This window comes from Meles meles, chromosome 1, assembly GCF_922984935.1.
Source record: "Meles meles chromosome 1, mMelMel3.1 paternal haplotype, whole genome shotgun sequence".
Classification (NCBI taxonomy): domain Eukaryota; kingdom Metazoa; phylum Chordata; class Mammalia; order Carnivora; family Mustelidae; genus Meles; species Meles meles.
In genome coordinates, this window is record NC_060066.1 from 201,145,513 (window position 1) to 201,162,171 (window position 16,659).

Below are 16,659 nucleotides of genomic sequence, written 5' to 3' on the forward strand. Positions count from 1 at the left end.
CCTATAAAGAGAATAGCACACAGACAAAGAGGGAAGACCAGATGAAGACACTAAACGTCAGCTACCTACAACCAAGAGAGAAGCCCTCAGAAGTACTAACCCTGTCAATACTTGATCTTGGGCTTCTAACCTCCAAGACTATCAGGAAATAAATTTCTACTATTTAAATCATCTATGGGGTACGTGGGTGGCTGGGTTAAAGCCTCTGCCTTTGGCTTGGGTCATGATCCCAGGGTCCTGGGATCGAGCCCCACATTGGGCTCTCTGCTCAGCAGGGAGCCTGCTTCCTCCTCTTCTCTCTCTGCCTGCCTATCTGTGATCTCTGTCTGTCAAATAAAATCTTTTAAAAAAAAAAATCATCTAGTCTTTGTTATGGCAGCCATAGCAAACTAATACACTGCCAACTCGGAATACCTCCAAAATGTATTAAGCTTTTAAAATGCAGGAGCAGGGGCACCTGGTCGGCTCAGCCGGTTAAAGCCTCTGCCTTCGGCTCAGGTCATGATCTCAGGGTCTTGGGATCAAGCCCCGAGTCGGGCTCTCTGCTCAGCGAGGAGCCTGCTTTCTCCTCTCTCTCTCAGTCTGCCTCTCTGCCTACTTGTGATCTCTGTCAAATAAATAAATAAAATCTTTAAAAATAAAATAAAATGCAGGGCAACCTGGGTGGCTCAGTGGTTAAGCATCAGGCATCGGGCTCCTGCTTCTCCCTCTCCCTCTGCCTGCTGTCCCCCCACTTGTGCTCACTCTGTCAAATAAATTAAATCTTAAGAAAAAAAGTTTTTAAAATGCAAAGTACACAGAGCACCTGTGAGGCTTAGTCAGTTAAGCATCGGACTCCTGATTTTGGCTCAGGGTTGTGGGATCAAGCCCCACATCAGGCTCCGCTCTCACTGGGGAGTCCACTTGAGATTCTCTCTCTCCCTCTCCATCTGTCCCTCTTAAAACATTTGTATCCCCCTTTAAAAAAATAACTCGAGGGGTGCCTGGGTTAAAACCTCTCAGTAGGTTAAAACCTCTGCCTTCAGCTCTGGTCATGGTCTCAGGGTCCTAGATTGAGTCCCACATCAGGCGCTCTGCTCAGCAGAGAACCTGCTTCCTCCTCCCTCTCTGCCTGCCTCTCTGACTACTTGTAATCTCTATCAAATAAATAAATAAAATCTTTAAAAAAAAAATAATTCCACTTTAGACAATTTATGCAAAATGGATAAAATACTTTATCAAGAAGGGCTCCTGGGTGGCTCAGTCATTAGAGGGGTCTGCCTTCCACTCAGGTCATAACCCCAGCGGCTTGGAATCAAGCCCTGCATCTCCCTGCTCTGCGAGGATCCTGCTTCTCCCTTTCCTATTCCCCCTGCTTGTGTTCTCTCTCTGTCTCTCTCTGTCAAATAAATAAATAAAATCTTAAAAAAAAAAAAAAAAAACTTTTATTGGGGCGCCTGGGTGGCTCAGTGGGTTAAGGCCTCTGCTTTCAGCTCTGGTCATGATCCCAGGGTCCTGGGATCGAGCCCCACATCAGGCTCTCTGCTCAGCGGGGAGCCTGCTTCCTCCTCTCTCTGCCTGCCTCTCTGCCTACTTGTGATCTTTGTCAAATAAATAAAATCTTAAAAAAAAAAAAACTTTATCAAGAAACAATGGAATTTAACAGTAAAATAGTTAACGCAAAAGAAAAGTGATAAAGTAACAATATACCACATGATGAAATGCTTTACATATTAAAAATAGTTGTGAAGACTACCAATATAACACAATGTTATTAAAAAGATGTATTATTGGGGCACTTGGGTGGCTCAGTCAGTCAGGCATCCACCTTCAGTTCAGGTCATGATCCCAGGATTCTGGGATCAAGCCCCAGGTTGAGCTCCCTGCTCAGCAGGGAGCCTGCTTCTCCCTCAGCTCCCCTTCCCCCAGACTCATGCCCGCTCTCTCTCTCTCTCTCTCAAATAAACACAATATTTAAAAAACAAACATGTATTATGACTAATTATTAAAATTTTGTTTTCATGTGTTAAAAAAAGAAAAAAAGGAAAAGGAGATAAACAGTAGCTGTGTTGGCACATTCGTGGGGGTCAGTTAAAGAACAAGACCCAAGCACCTAACAGTTCTTATCCAATCTTCCCTGCATCAGGACACAAGTTGGGACTTAGAGCATGTTACAATAGGCTTCTGTTCTTCCAAGAAACAACTCTATTAACTATTAAGTCAGCAAGACATTTAAGCACTTGTTATAGCACTACATTGGGTAAGACAGAAACCCTGCCTTTAAAGGCCTTCAAAACATTTCAATAATTTACTGAATGCCTACTCTGTGCAAAACACTATGCTAAATAGCTTTACACACATCATATACCACATCATGTATTTTACTGGTTATAAGCATTAGAGAGGAACACAGCTATAGTAGTCTGACTGCTACAAAATCACACTATAAACTACAAGTGCCACAGATTTTCAAAGGAGTAATGATAAATATGGGAGAGTGGTCTAGAAGAATGTGAGAATAAATCTCTAGTTAAATGGAGTATGGGCAGAAAGAGTACAAGCAGTGCCAACGTGCAAAGTGGAAGAAACAAAAAACCTGGGAAGTCCAAGTCATACAGACTCTGAAAGCTAAGCAGAGGAGTTTTCATTTAACCCGGGTGGAAATTCATGAAAAACACCTTTGTTTTAGACGATCAATCTTGTACCTGTATTCCAAGGTGGACTACATTACCTGATAAAGTAAAAGAACTCAGCTAAGAAACTACTTTAATAGTGAAGGATCTGCACGAGGGGAGAGGCATGGAAAATGAGTAGAAATAGTTGATGGGTTTGGGACTGGAGGACGGGTTTAAGGAGATGGCAAATTATGAGGAAGTTTTTTAGTTTAGGAAATTAGAGAACTGGTTTGTACCACAAATGGAGAAGTTAGAAGAAGAAACCTTACAGTCAGGCTGTCTGTTCTTAAAGCCCTCTTGTAAGAAAATACATAATAGCCTTTTCACAATCAGTACACAGTAATTTGGTCCTAAGTCTATCAAGGATGAAATCATGTGCCAGCCTGTATCAGAAATCCCACACACAAGCATACACTGACCACAAAAAATAAGTCACTACATTATCAAGGCAACAACATACACTATAAAATGAATGATAAACTGAGAATCTTTCTCTCAAGAAATCACCAAATGAGATGCCAACTACAAAACTGACCATGACTTCCTTTGTTACATCTGATGTGGCAAAGGTATCTTCATTCAGATTCTCATACAATCCGTCTTATAAACCACATACAATCCGTCTTATAAACCACAACCCGTATTTTAAAAGAACAAGACAAGATTACCAAGCCTCTAAATCAAAAAAGTCTACCAATTTTGATGTAGAATTCATTATTAATGGGGTGAACTTCAACAGGCGCATTCAACCATATACTTCAAGGCATAGTCTGACAAACATTGGGCACCACTGTAACATCAGCACCAAATCTAGGGCAGTGCAGGGCTCCTGGCATGAGCACAGGCGTTTCAGTTTGGTTGTACCGAAGATTAAGTGTATTTTATCCACTCTCAGCATGAGAAACAAAACAACAAAGACAGAGTTGCAAATACTCTGAAAAATAACCAGTATCAGTTGGCAACAAATCTGCCTTTTCAAGAGCACTTGAAACCAAAAGCAACACCATCAAAACACAAACTTCTACTTTAACCATCAACTACTTCTATGATTAATATACACATACACCATATCTTGGAAAACTAAGCTACTAAAACGGTACTCCAAATGCATTACGAAATACACTTGCTTCATTTTCATTCTTAAAGATTTCCTATAAACTTAAGCATAATAGTACTTGTTGCTGATTGAAAGTGGTTATAATTGCTCCCTCTAGAATGCTCTTGCCTGGAAAGCTCAGTTAGTCATCCCCACAGGTCTTTCCTTGAAAGTCATTTTGGAGAACTCTTTTTTTTTAAGATTTTATTTATTTATTTGAGAGAGAACATAAGCAGGGGGAGGGGGCGAGGGAGAAGCAGGCTCTTGGCTCATGCCTCTTGTGAGGCATGACCCCAGAATCATGACCTGAGGCAAAATCAGATGCTTAAGCCACTGAGGCACCCAGGTACCCCTTTATCTTATTTCAAATTGCAACCCAAGTTGACCAAACTCTAAAGCATTCCACTGCACCCTACCACCAGCCCCCGCCCCATCATCCTCCCCTTCGTTTTTTTTCCAAACATGAATCTCCAACTCACACATTATGATGTAAATCATGAGTACACAAATTTGTTTGGACCTATTTCATTCACTGCTTTATCCCCAACCCCTGAACAGTGACTGACACAGAGCAGGCACTCAAAGAATTGTTGAACCCATAAATTTAGTAAGATACTACAGGTGAGCCATGCAGCAGACCAAAAAAACTTGTTCTTTGTACTCGGAATATCCCCCTTTAATGAGTCCTCTAAGCTCCTAAACCCTCTTCTGTTACTATCTGGATAAAGAACCAAAAACAAAGAAAAATTTAGTTGCTACCCTTCTGAAGAGAAAACTCATATTCCTTTTTTTTTTTTTTAAGATTTTATTTCTTTATTTGGAAGAAAGAGAGCGTGCAAGCACAAGTAGGGAGAGCGGCAGGCAGAGGGAGAGGAAGAAGCAGGCTTCTCGCTGAGCAGGGAGCCCACACACTGGATCCCAGGACCCAGGGATCATGACCTGAGCCAAAGGCAGGCACTTAACCAACTGAGCCACCCAGGTGCCCTAGAAAACCCATACTCCCAAGGCATAAGTCAAGTCCACAACCTGAACTAGCTGAAGTAGTTAACACAAAGTATCTGAAGCCACCCAGTATTATTTCCAGGGAATCCCATGTCCTGTTCTGAGAATACCTAATTCTACCAACTTTTAAACTAGAAAACAAACAAAAAATTCCTTAAAAAGCAGCATCCTTAAGAATTATGTATATCATATTGTGACTGCAACTGTATCACAGTGAAATAGTTAATGTACAACTTACACTCAGTAGTTTTAGGTAACAAAAATGTCTAGTCTAATTTCGGAACAATTCACTTACATTTAAATTAATTCAAAGTGTGGGGCGTCTGGATGGCTCAGAGGGTTAAGTCTCTGCCTTTGGCTCAGGTCATGATCTCAGGGTCCTGGGATCAAGCCCCACATTGGGCTCCCTGCTCAGCAGGGAGCCTGGTTCCCCATCTTCCCCCACCCCGCCTACCTCTCTGCCTACTTTGTGATCTCTGTCAAATAAATAAATAAAATCTTTAAGAAATAAATAAATAAGCTGAACGTGTATAATGAACTTAAGGAATCACAAGACTGCCAAAAAATTATCTCCAGAATTTAGATCTTCATAAAAATCTTTACCACTGATTAGTTCTATTTTAAAAGCTGTTTCTATGCATTGTTTCTTTTTTTAGATAGATTTTTACCTTTTTAATATTTGTAAAGAATCATCTCATTTTCATATTAAAAATGAGACTGAAATCAAGAGACAGATTTATATTTTATAGAAGCAAAAATGATACCAATTTCTCCAAATGAAAGTAGCAAAGGTAAAGAATCTGGTTTCAAAAGAAAACAAACTTTTTTTTTTAAGATTTTATTTATTTGACAGAAAGAGAGAGATCACAAGAAGGCAGAGAGACAGGCAGAGAGAGAGGGGGAAGCAGGCTCCCCACCATGCCAAGAGTCCATTGCGGGGCTCAGTCCCAGAACCCTGAGATCATGACCTGGGCCCAAGGCAGAGGCTTAACCCACTGAGCCACCCAGGCGCCCAGAAAACAAACTGTTTTATCTTTAACACATGTCACATCCAGGACATGAATTAATCTTGCTCCTGAAGAAAATGTACTCAATTGCTAAAAAAACAGTTAATTTTTTTTTAAGAAATAAGACAGCCCAACCTAAGTATCTAAACCTTACCTGGATATGTAAAGTTGTATCTAGCTACATCTTTCCCCTCTCTCCCATTTCTGGGGTGACTAGCAAAACAGTTTTAAGTGAAATGATTTTTCTTGACTCTGATTTAACTAGAGCCAAGGCCAAGTTTTTGGGAGAATATACCTTCACTCCGACATAATAGGTACAACCAGGGAAAAAAAAGAAAAAAGAAAACATTCATCTAAAAGATAGGATCCGAGGTAGGGGTTTTTCTTGGGAGCAGGGGGTATGTGTGACAAGGAAGAGAAAGCAAAAGAAATGTCAAATGGTAAAATACAAAGACTTTGAAGATTATTGTACAAACTCCTAAAAAAACTTAACTTCTCACGTATGTGAACAATTTTTTTTTTTTTTTAAGTCAGAGAAGGTCTTTGAACCATAAATAAAATAGTTACGCATTCTAGGCCTTTCGGGGGGCGCCTAGGTAGCCCAGTCAGTTAGGCCTCTGCTTTCCACTCAGGTCATGATCTCAGACCGAGCCCCACATCAAGCTTCCTGCTTGGCAGCGAGCAGGCTTCTCCCTCTCTCTCTTCCCCTCCCCCTGTTCACGCCCTCTGTCTCAGTTCCTCTCTCTCAAATAAATAAATAAAATCTTTTTAAAAAATAATAAAAGTTATGAATTCTATGACTTTCAGAACATTAAAATGTTAGCTTGAAATTACTGCAAGCTTTTCAGAATATTAGAAAACAGTAAAATACAATAACTAGGATCACTGATCCAAGAACAGAAGAAACTGGAGGTCATGACCCCCGTTTCAGAGTATTCCTTCGCAGCCAGTCACTTTCCCAGTTCCTAATACTGGTCTGCTTCTCCCTTCCAATACCTTGCCCCAATTTTAAGTTGAGATGGAGCTACTTGCCCAGAAACCCCTAAGATGTGTTTTATATATAACATACTCCGTTCAATCCAAGAATGCAACACCTCTTGAGTGGGGCTTAATACACCAAGAATAGATCATCCATGGCCTCTGCTGAAGTTTCTACCATTCATGTGTCTCAGGAACTTGAGAAAACTGTTCCCATTTTTCTATCCACACTGTTCCCATTTTTCTATCCACAGCAAGCATTGTTTGGCCACACCAACAGTCCCTGAATCTAATGGAAATTAATAAGCTACCAGACACCACATCTCCCAGTTCATTTTCTCAAAATGGGGGTGAGGGGATGTCCATCAAACAAATTTCCAGGAATTTCCAAGATGGGGATATAGTAACTACAGTTTCCTACTTGATGCCACTCTCCTGGAACTATCCCCCAGGTATTCCAAAACACACTAGAAAAACATAGGCATTACTCTTAAAATTAAAATTATCCCCATCCCCATTTCTACTGGTTTATGAACTCTCAGAATCATCTAACATTCCCTTTGGCCCTGTGGTGACCAGAGCAAAAAAAAAAATAACATGACCTAAAATAGTCAAACATTTCCATAGCTTATATTTTGTACTATTTATTCTATTTAGACACTTTCTTAAATACAAGAAGGCATTAGATATTGATTTAAACCCTAGCACTCCAATACGCACAGAACTACTCATTTTTTTTCTTAGTTATCTGATAAATGAAAATCTACATTCTAAAATCTAACAGTCTGAGGCACCTGGGTGGCTGAATGTTGGGACTCTCCATTTTGGTTCAGGTCATGATCTCAGGGTAGTGAGACTGAGCTCTACGTCAGGCTCCATGCTCAGCATGGATTCTGCTGGAGAGTCCCTCGCTCCCATTCTGCCTCTGCCCCTCCCCCTGGGATGACGTGCATGCTCTCTCCTTAAAAATAAATCAAATATTGGGGTGCCTGGGTGGCTCAGTGGATTAAAGCCTCTGCCTTCGGCTCAGGTCATGATCCCAGCATCCTGGGATCGAGCCCCGCATCGGGCTCTCTGTTTGGCAAGGAACCTGCTTCCCTTCCTCTCTCTCTCTGACTGCCTCTCTGCCTACTTGTGATATCTGTCAAATAAATAAATAAAATCTTAACAAAATAATAAAATAAATTAATTATTGTAAAAAATATATATTAAAATCTACTACTTTATTTAAAACCTGTTAATCTCAAACTCCAAAATAAAAATATGGTTTTCTGGGAATTAATAAGTGACATATAGATGGTTTCATTCCACTTCAAAAGATTATAAAATTAAGCTCCTCTCAAGTAGCATTCAGCTAGTAAATACTACAGTGAAGCTGTATAATGAAAATCCCACAAATACCAACAGTTACTTGTTAAGAAGATTTATTGAATTACTTCCCATTCCTCTTCGTCTGCTTTTTTGAAAGACTTTATTTACTAGAGCATGAGAGAGAGAGAGAGAGATCATGGGGAGTGGGGAGGGGAAGCAGGCTCCCTGGAACCATGGGGCCATGACCTGAGCCACCCAGGCGCCCCCAGGCTCTTCATCTGCTTTTAAACAGATTTCAAAGAAAACCAAAATTACAAATACTCTCAAACTGCTTATCAACAAAACAAACGGATTTTGCTGAAACCTCACTTACGCTTTCTTCTATGAGCAATTTTCTCATACTCCTTAACAAGAACTAACACAGTCTTCTTGCATTCTATCTCCAGTTCTCCCCCTGGTTTCGTTTTCTCTTCATTTGGTCTGAGAGTCTTCTGCTCCCATAAGGAGCAGCAAACAGTGATAGTCTTTTTACCTGAAAAGGATGGCTGTGCCTTAATATCCAACCCTAGATGGCTTCATACTGCCACCTGAAACAGAATGGACACAGATGTGCCTGAGACACTGCTCCCAGCTCTCCTGGGGTCTCAACTTGTCCAGCCAGCCAAGAGGAGCCTCATCCATTCACTTCAGTGTGGCATATGAATACTTTTCTATGTCTGCCTTGATTTGAAAAGGATTAGGAAACACTTCTCTAAAGCATATACTACACAAGGATAGTACTGGGGGATTTCTACTACACCATACAGTTTAAGAAAAAGTTATCAGAAAAAAAATTCAATCTAGTCCTTTAAAAAAAGGATGGTAGCTAAATAGGACTAGATTTTAGTTATTAGTATTCTCCCTTGGAATTAGAAATATGGTTAATTTCAAGAAAGAAAACAGAAAAGATTTGTTACATTTCACCAGCTAAACACCAGCTTTGTAGCTCACCTGTTTTCATAACCAACTATTATAGGAATCATCCTGATTATATGCTCTTCCAAACAATGTTTTCAATAAAATATCATTTGAGTTCAAATGTGTAACTGATATTCTAAACTAGAACTTATGATTAGTTAGTACTAAGCGGGCAATGGTACTTTAACAACTTTACACTCCTCACAGTGAGCACAGACATGAGGCAATTCTACACAACAGGTAAGACGCTGTAACTCACTTCTTTTTTTTTTTTTTAAAGATTTTATTTATTTGTCAGAGAGAGAGGGAGAGAGAGCACAAGCAGAGGGAGCAGCAGGCAGAGGCAGAAGCAGGCTCCTCGCTGAGCAAAGAGCCTCCATGTGGGACTCGATCCTGGGACCCCGGGATCACAACCCAAGCCAAGGCAGATGCTCAACGGACTGAGCCACCCAGGCCACTTCTTTACAAGCCAAACCAGTTTCGCCCACTCTCAGGTTAAGATCCTTGCAATAAATTCTGGTACACTGCCTAAAAGAAACCAGTTCATACTTAAGTAGGAGGAAAAATAAAAATAACGCTGTTTCTGAAATCCCTTAAGACATCCTTCTAGCAGTCCTAAAGACGATGCTTCAAACTTTAACGTGCATAAAAATCATGTGGGTGTCTTGTTAAAATGCAGATCCTGATTCAGTGGGACTGGGATGGATCTCCAAGGTGATCTTATGTTGCTGGTCCATAGTCTACACACTGTATTTGACTTTACAACCTCGTTTATGTAACCCTGGTTAAGAGAGTGGACAAAAACTTAAGCCAGGCAACAATCTCCACTTCATTTAATAATTTTTATGGTTTCACGACATTAATCTGGAGGAGGGGTGGTTACTAAAATTTTGATTTGGGGGGAAAAGCACACACAACCTATAGAGCACCTAGTATGTCCCAGGGAATTGTCTTAAGTACTTCACACAGATTAACTGATCTGACGCTCACAACACTCTGAGCGTCTGAGAGGTGGAGACTACTGCTGGCCCTGTTTTACTGAAGGTAAACCTAAGTCACGAACACATTACTCAGACTGCACGTAGATAATATATGGTAGGATTTGAATCCAGGCAGTCTGGTTCTAGAGTCTACACCTTTAATTATGATACCAGCAGTATAGCTCCCAAGACATCAGAATTAAGATGGCAAACCAAAATGGCTTACTTTTGGAGAAAAACAGGCAGGAGTTAAAGAACTGAGTGGGCTGAACAGAGGTGACAGACGGCCAATCACTGGTGAATCCCAAGACTTAACAATACAGTTTTTTCCTGTATTAAAAACTACTGTGGACTTCAGCATAATAGCTAAATATTTCAGAAATATTTCTCTACAGTATTTTTTGGTAACGTTTTATTTATCTGAGAGAGAGCACACACTCAAGTGGGAGAAGGGATAGAAAGAAAGAAAATCTGAGGCAGACTACGAATTGACCGCAGGGCCCCACCTGCAGCTCAATCTTACCACCCTGATATCTTGACCTGAGCCAAAATCGAGTCAGAAGCTTAATGGACTGAGCCATCCAGGCGCCCCTACAATATTTTTTTAAAAGAAGGAAAACACCTGATTTCAGGGGTCCCTGGCTGGCTCAATCAGTACAGCATGCAACTCTTGATCTTGGAGTTGTGAGTTCGAGCCCCACACTGGGTGTAGACATTACTTAAAAATAAAATCCTGAAAAAATTAAAAAATTAAAAACAAAAAAACACCTGGTTTAACCTCATGCAATAAGCATTCTAAGACCAATGTCCCAGGGGCAACTAGTAAAGAAGAGTTTTAACGTACAGGAATTTAACAGCAGCAGTAGCAGACATAACTGAAATAACAAGTAATGAAAATTGCTGTAGCAAAAATATTTTGGACTAAAAAGATGAGTAACTGAAAGTAGAAACTGGTAAGGGACAAAGCCTAACATGACCAGAAATGTGATACTGTTAAGCAGAGTGGAGTAAGTGGCAAAAATAAGCTGCTGCAGCAATCAAAAGAAAGAGAGGAAAGAAGCAAACGTCAAAGTCTAAATAATTTTTAGGAGAATAAGAACGGGTCGTCAGAAAAAACTTTCTAAGCGATGGTGAACAGTCCAGAGTACAGCTGTGGAAGGCACTGGACTAAACAGAGGGCTAACATCAAGCAGAGTAGATTAGTAATCCTCACTTCAAGGAGCCTCCATATGGATATGGCTGACCAAGCACAAGTCTCAGGAAACACAGTAAACATGCCTATGGAATATGCAGAAAGAAAATGTTAACCCTCAGACACCATTAAATTCATTCATTTGACAAACTTTTTTTTTTTTGACAAACATTTCTTGAGGCCTACTATGTATCAGGCACTATTCTAGGTGCTAGAGATACAGGGGTATCCATGCCAGGTCAAAGTCCTGCTCTCATATCACTTACATCCTGGTGGGGGACACTAACAGATTTGAAAGAGAAAACTGAATCAGACACTATCATAAAAGCCTAGAATGAAGCCCTTTGATATAGGAGGATACATGAAAGAACTATTTATGGGACATAAGTTAACAAAATAGTAATCCTTCCTTCCCCTGCAGAGGAAGCCCCTACAGGCTGACATGCTTATCACTGTGTTCCTTATCCTCTCAAAAAGACTCCAAAAACACTAAAGAAATACATCTAAAATGTATCTATAAATAAAAGGACAATCTGACTTTTACTCCCAGGAATGCCTATAAATACTGCTCCCAGAAAGGCACAATAAATTGTACTTCAAACTTTTCCAAATGTGACACTCTTGAATCAAAACATTTTATTAGTGTTAACCATATTAAAATACCCTAGAAATGCTTTTCTAATAGACCATAAAGTTCTAAGCAGAAAAAGTATCTGAATAAAGGAAAACCAATCTTGAAATTACAGAAAATGTCAAGATTTGGTCTTACTGGGTTTTAGTGTTTTTTTTTCTTGAGAGAGAGAGATTCACAAGTAAGCAGAGAAGCAGACAGAGAGAGAGCGGGAAGCAGGCTTCCTGCTGATCCCAGGACCCTGAGACCATGATCTAAGACAAAGGCAGAGGCTTAACCCACTGAGCCACCCAGGTGCCCCAGTTGCAATGGTCTTGTTGGGCTTTAAGGATTTCACAGATGTTTAAGCCCTAACTTCCACTACTGTAACATAGGCCTTAGACTCCCAAAAAACTAAGTTTAACTGAATACACATTTTGGTCAGAAACATTTTAAGAGGATGTAATACCTTCCAAGTCTTGAAGAAATTACTAGAAAACTGCTTATTTTTTAATACTCAGTAACTATCAATCTCTTATCCTTGCCTCAGTTTAAAAACTATAAATTTAAACATTCTGCTATATTTTAAAAGGAATGATGCAAATTGATGTATGTATATTTAAACTTCTTTAATGTAGAAGTCTCAAGAAATAATGCAACAGGAAGTGTTTTAAAACAAAATACCACATTATGACAGATGTATTTCAGAAGACCCAAGTCCAATACCTATCCAATCGTCTACAACACCTACACAACACAGAAAGTTGGTTTAAACCTACTTCTTTAAAGTGTTTCTTAACAAGCAATGTTCTATCTACACACAAGAGAAACAATGGGAAAGTACTTGTTCCAACTTGAACTACCCTTATTACAATGCCATTACACAATGGGCTCTCATTTGCTTTACAATGCTAACATTTTTCTGTGCTATATCCCCAGAATCAATGAAGGATATACAACTGGGGATGTACCTAACATTCTGAGGAACAAATACTGTGATCCAAAAGTCTGAAAATAGATACTTGTGTTTTTGGTTAAAAATCCAAAATTCGTTTTTAATTACAAAATTAAACTGTCTAGCAAGCAAAGGTAAAGTGTAAAACGAATTCATTCTCTTTCCACCACACCCTTGCCACAAAAAGCGTACGTGAGCCAACTTAGGTCTGTACTGTGCATGGCTAAGTCATAAGGGAGAAGTTCAACAGTCTGGAAAGGTCATTTTGGACCAAAGAAATGCTCCCACAAATCACTTCATTCGACTGCAAAGGGATCTTTAAAGTTACTGCCTACACAAGTGGCTGTAGGTGTTGTCTTATTACGCTATACTCCCGGGCACAAGCTAATCTTGAGATTTTAAACCTTCTTTCTAGATGCCTGTGAGACAGCCAAAAGATTTCAAAGGATCGTCTATGAACACGATGCGCTGGGAAGCAGGCAGGATGTGCCACTGAGTGCCTGAGGCTGCAAAACGCTGTCTTCATTCGGTGAGTCCCTGACTTGTAGGAGTTAAAACTCTCACCCCTTATATTGCGATGACGTAATCCTCCACACTGCATTTCTCTTGGACTTAAAGGGGAGGAAAAAACAAATGAACAAAGAAAATTTCACCCTTATAAGAGGAATTAAGCAAGCGGCAGGACGACAGTTTCGAGAGGTGGTTAGGTAACTCCCTGAAAGGGAAGCTTCAGCTGAATAAGCAGGGAGAACCGGAGAAGCAAACGGAAATGGTGCTAGAAACTCAACCTAAGGGCCGGAATAAAGGAGCCTGGAGAAACAGTGACCCGGGCTGCCCGACCCGGCGCCGCCTGGCCGCGGAAGGAACCGAGTCGCAGGCACAGCCCAGAGCAGTCCGCGAGCCGCCCCCTCCCCGGCCGCCACTTCCCCGCCGCGCTAGCGATTCCGCTCCCCTCCCCCAGCCCGCCGCAAAATGTCCGCGGCGGCGCCCGGAGAAGCAGGAAGTCCAAGCCGGGGCGCAGGGGGCAGACCCGGCCCGGGAGCCCGAGCCACCCGCGAGCGGCTCCGCGGCCCCCGCCCTCCGCGCCCCGGCCCGCCGCCCGTCCTCGGAGCCCGCGGGGCCGGGCCGAGGGGGAGAGGGCCCCAAGCCGCCGGGATGGGTGTGACCCCTTCCGCCGCTGCCCGGTGACAGCCCGGCCCCGACCGCGCCCTCAGGCCTGCACCCCGCACCCGGGCCGCGCACCTCTCGGCGGCCGAGCGCCCCCGCCTGCCCCGCCGCCACCCGCTCCCCTCCGCTCCCCGACAGAACCCGGACCTGTGCTCGCCCGGACGGCGCCGCGCGAGCCGGGCACCCCTCCCCGCGCCCCGCGCTCCCAGGGTTCCCGGGATCCCAGAAGCGGGGAGTCCCCGCGGACGGGGAGACGCCGGGGGCCGCGCGGCGGGGACGGGACGATGGGGAACCCGCTCCCGCGGGGATCCTCGGGCCCCGCACTCACCTCAGCTTCTCCGCCGGGGCGTTGGCAGCACTGCGCGGGGTCTCCTCGGCTGCCGGACAGGGGCACGCGCCTGACGTCAGCACGCAGGGCACGCAGGGTTGGGTGCCCGCGGAAGAGGGAGGGGCCCGGAGGAGAGTTCAGGCGGAGCGGTTAGAGGCGGGGCCTGAGTTCATCCCTCCACCCCCACCCCGCCCCGGTCTGGCCGGTTACCGCGCACGCGCCGACCAGCAAGGCTAGCTAGTTCGCTGCTAAGCTCCGCCCCTCTTTCTCCGGCGGTTGTGTTTGTAATGATGTTACAAACAGTCATTTGCAAAGCGCTGCTACTAACAATACTTTTGTTCCTTTCAACCTTGTGACGCAAAATATTATCATCCCTATTTCACAAAAAAAGACGGAGTTTAAAAAAAAAAAGACGAAGGCTTTGACTTGCCTGCAGGTGATGACTTGCCTGAGACCACCCCCACCTCTCAGGCCCACACTGGGTCCTCCGTGGCGCGCTATGCTTCTCAATTGTCCACACCACACTGTCCCTCATTCCAGTCACTTTGGCAGTCTTTTGGTTCTGGGACTTCCTCCCTGCTACAAGGCCTCGCATTCTGTTTCCCTTGGCTTCCTCTTCTTCAGCAGCCTTTGGTTGGCTCTCGGCCCTCAAATGTCACTGCCTTCCTGATCACCCTATCCTCACAGCACCTGTTTATCATCTGTCTTCCCTGCTAGTGTGCAGGCTTCGGGAGAATAGGAACTCTCAATCTTAGTCTCAGATGCTTCCCAGTGTTGCAGGAAAATCGCTTATCTTAATAATACTTCATTTGTTGGTGACACCACAGCTACTTGGCCAATAAAGACACCTATTTCCGAAATATCTGATACAATAGTCATATTTCCTTCTGGGCTTTTCAATTGCACAAGAAGAATAACTACATTTTTTAGTGTTTACTAAAGCATGTTGCTAACAGCTTTGTATATAATAGTAGATAATGTAATGCTCACAACTACTCTATCAGTTAAGAACCATTATTGTTCTTTTCTGATGAATGAACTGAGGCTCAGAAGCATTAAGGAAGTTGCCCAAGGTTGCCAAGCCAGGCAGTGGCAGATTTGGAACTTGGACCCAAGGGGCTGTCTCTAATTGATCAACTACCCAGAAGGTGATTACAGAGAAATCAGAAGATAAGCTTCAGCTGTGGTCCTACCCCTACTGACACAAAATATTAACACTGTGGTGTGCATCTTCCCAGATATATAGAGATGGAGAGAGGTATATACACATTTATTGCACAAAAACTGATTGTACTGTTTTTGTCTTTCAAAACTACACTGTGAATATCTTTCCATCTCAAATGAAACATCGTTTTTAAAGGTCATATTCTACTGTGTGGACATTACAATCTATCTAATCAATCTACTATTGGAATTTAGGTTGTTTTTGGCTATTGTAACTTTTTACTGCTGTAAAATACATCAGCTTGGTTTTTTTTAACTTGAGTAAATCTGGTTGTGTTTTCTCCTTCTGCAAGCCAGTTGGCCGTGACCTTTCCTTCATCTCCTCTCACAATCCCATGAATGTCCCCAGACAATGTCTGCCCTTTCCATGAGCAGCAATATCTTGATGGGGTGTCACCCAACCACTTGGCTTTTCCTGCCTTTATTCTGAGAACAAGGGCTCACTTAGTACTTTGTCTTCTCTCTTGTCAAGTTTTTGTCAAAATGGTCCTCGCCACTCTTTTCACAGCCCCAAGAGGCAGTAGCGTTCCTACTAGACCCCAGTCTACCCCCTCCCTTGCTGCCAGCCTAGACCCCAGACTCCTAGGGCCTCCTCCCCACTGCTCCTCTGGCTGCAGCTATCTCATACTAATGGGAGGAGCACCCCGTGAGTCTCCAGCGCCCCTTCCCCTATGGTTACCAGCCCGGAGTCCAATCCTCCTGCTGATGAAGGCCCTTCCATTTCTGCAGCAGCCCCTTCCCCCAATTCTAAATCCCCATGGCTCTAGAGATGTCTCCACCGCTAGGGACCAGGTGGACACGTGACCCAGGCTTAGCCAATCAGAGAATTCTAGCAGCGTTTCTGCGATGAGCATATGACCCAAAGAGAACAAGTGAGACTCAATTCTGGAACTTTGGTCAGAACTGTCCAGTTGATGAATCTCTCTGGTGAGAGCAGGATGTCACCATGGCCTTGGTGGCAGCCATCTTCCCACTGCAAGGACAGAAACTGCCTGGGAAGAGGACCACAAACAGAGGGCAAAAAGAGAGCAGAGAGAAAGAGACAGTCAAACCAAGTCCCACTGGCATTGTTTGAGCCCTTGGATCTAATCTTACTTAACTTTTCAGTCACACTAGCTGAGCCACGTTGAGTTGGTTCCTGTCACAATTGCAAGATTCTGCCACCCCTCCCCTCTGTGGCCGCCTGGTGTAGCACTTG

The 16,659-nt window shown here is 43.0% G+C and overlaps 1 protein-coding gene across 2 annotated transcripts in view; it reads right to left on the reverse strand.

The window, feature by feature from the left end:
• CDC42 (cell division cycle 42) overlaps positions 1–14,346 on the reverse strand; it is a 49,076-nt gene extending 34,730 nt beyond the window's left edge. The window contains exon 1 of one of the 2 annotated variants that reach the window (XM_046006950.1): positions 14,238–14,346. The gene's annotated coding sequence lies outside the window, so the exon portion shown is untranslated. Of the gene's footprint in view, positions 1–14,056; positions 14,196–14,237 lie in introns of those variants that run through there. The other variant, XM_046006949.1, reaches the window with a different exon arrangement.
• Between the last annotated feature and the right edge of the window lie 2,313 nt (positions 14,347–16,659).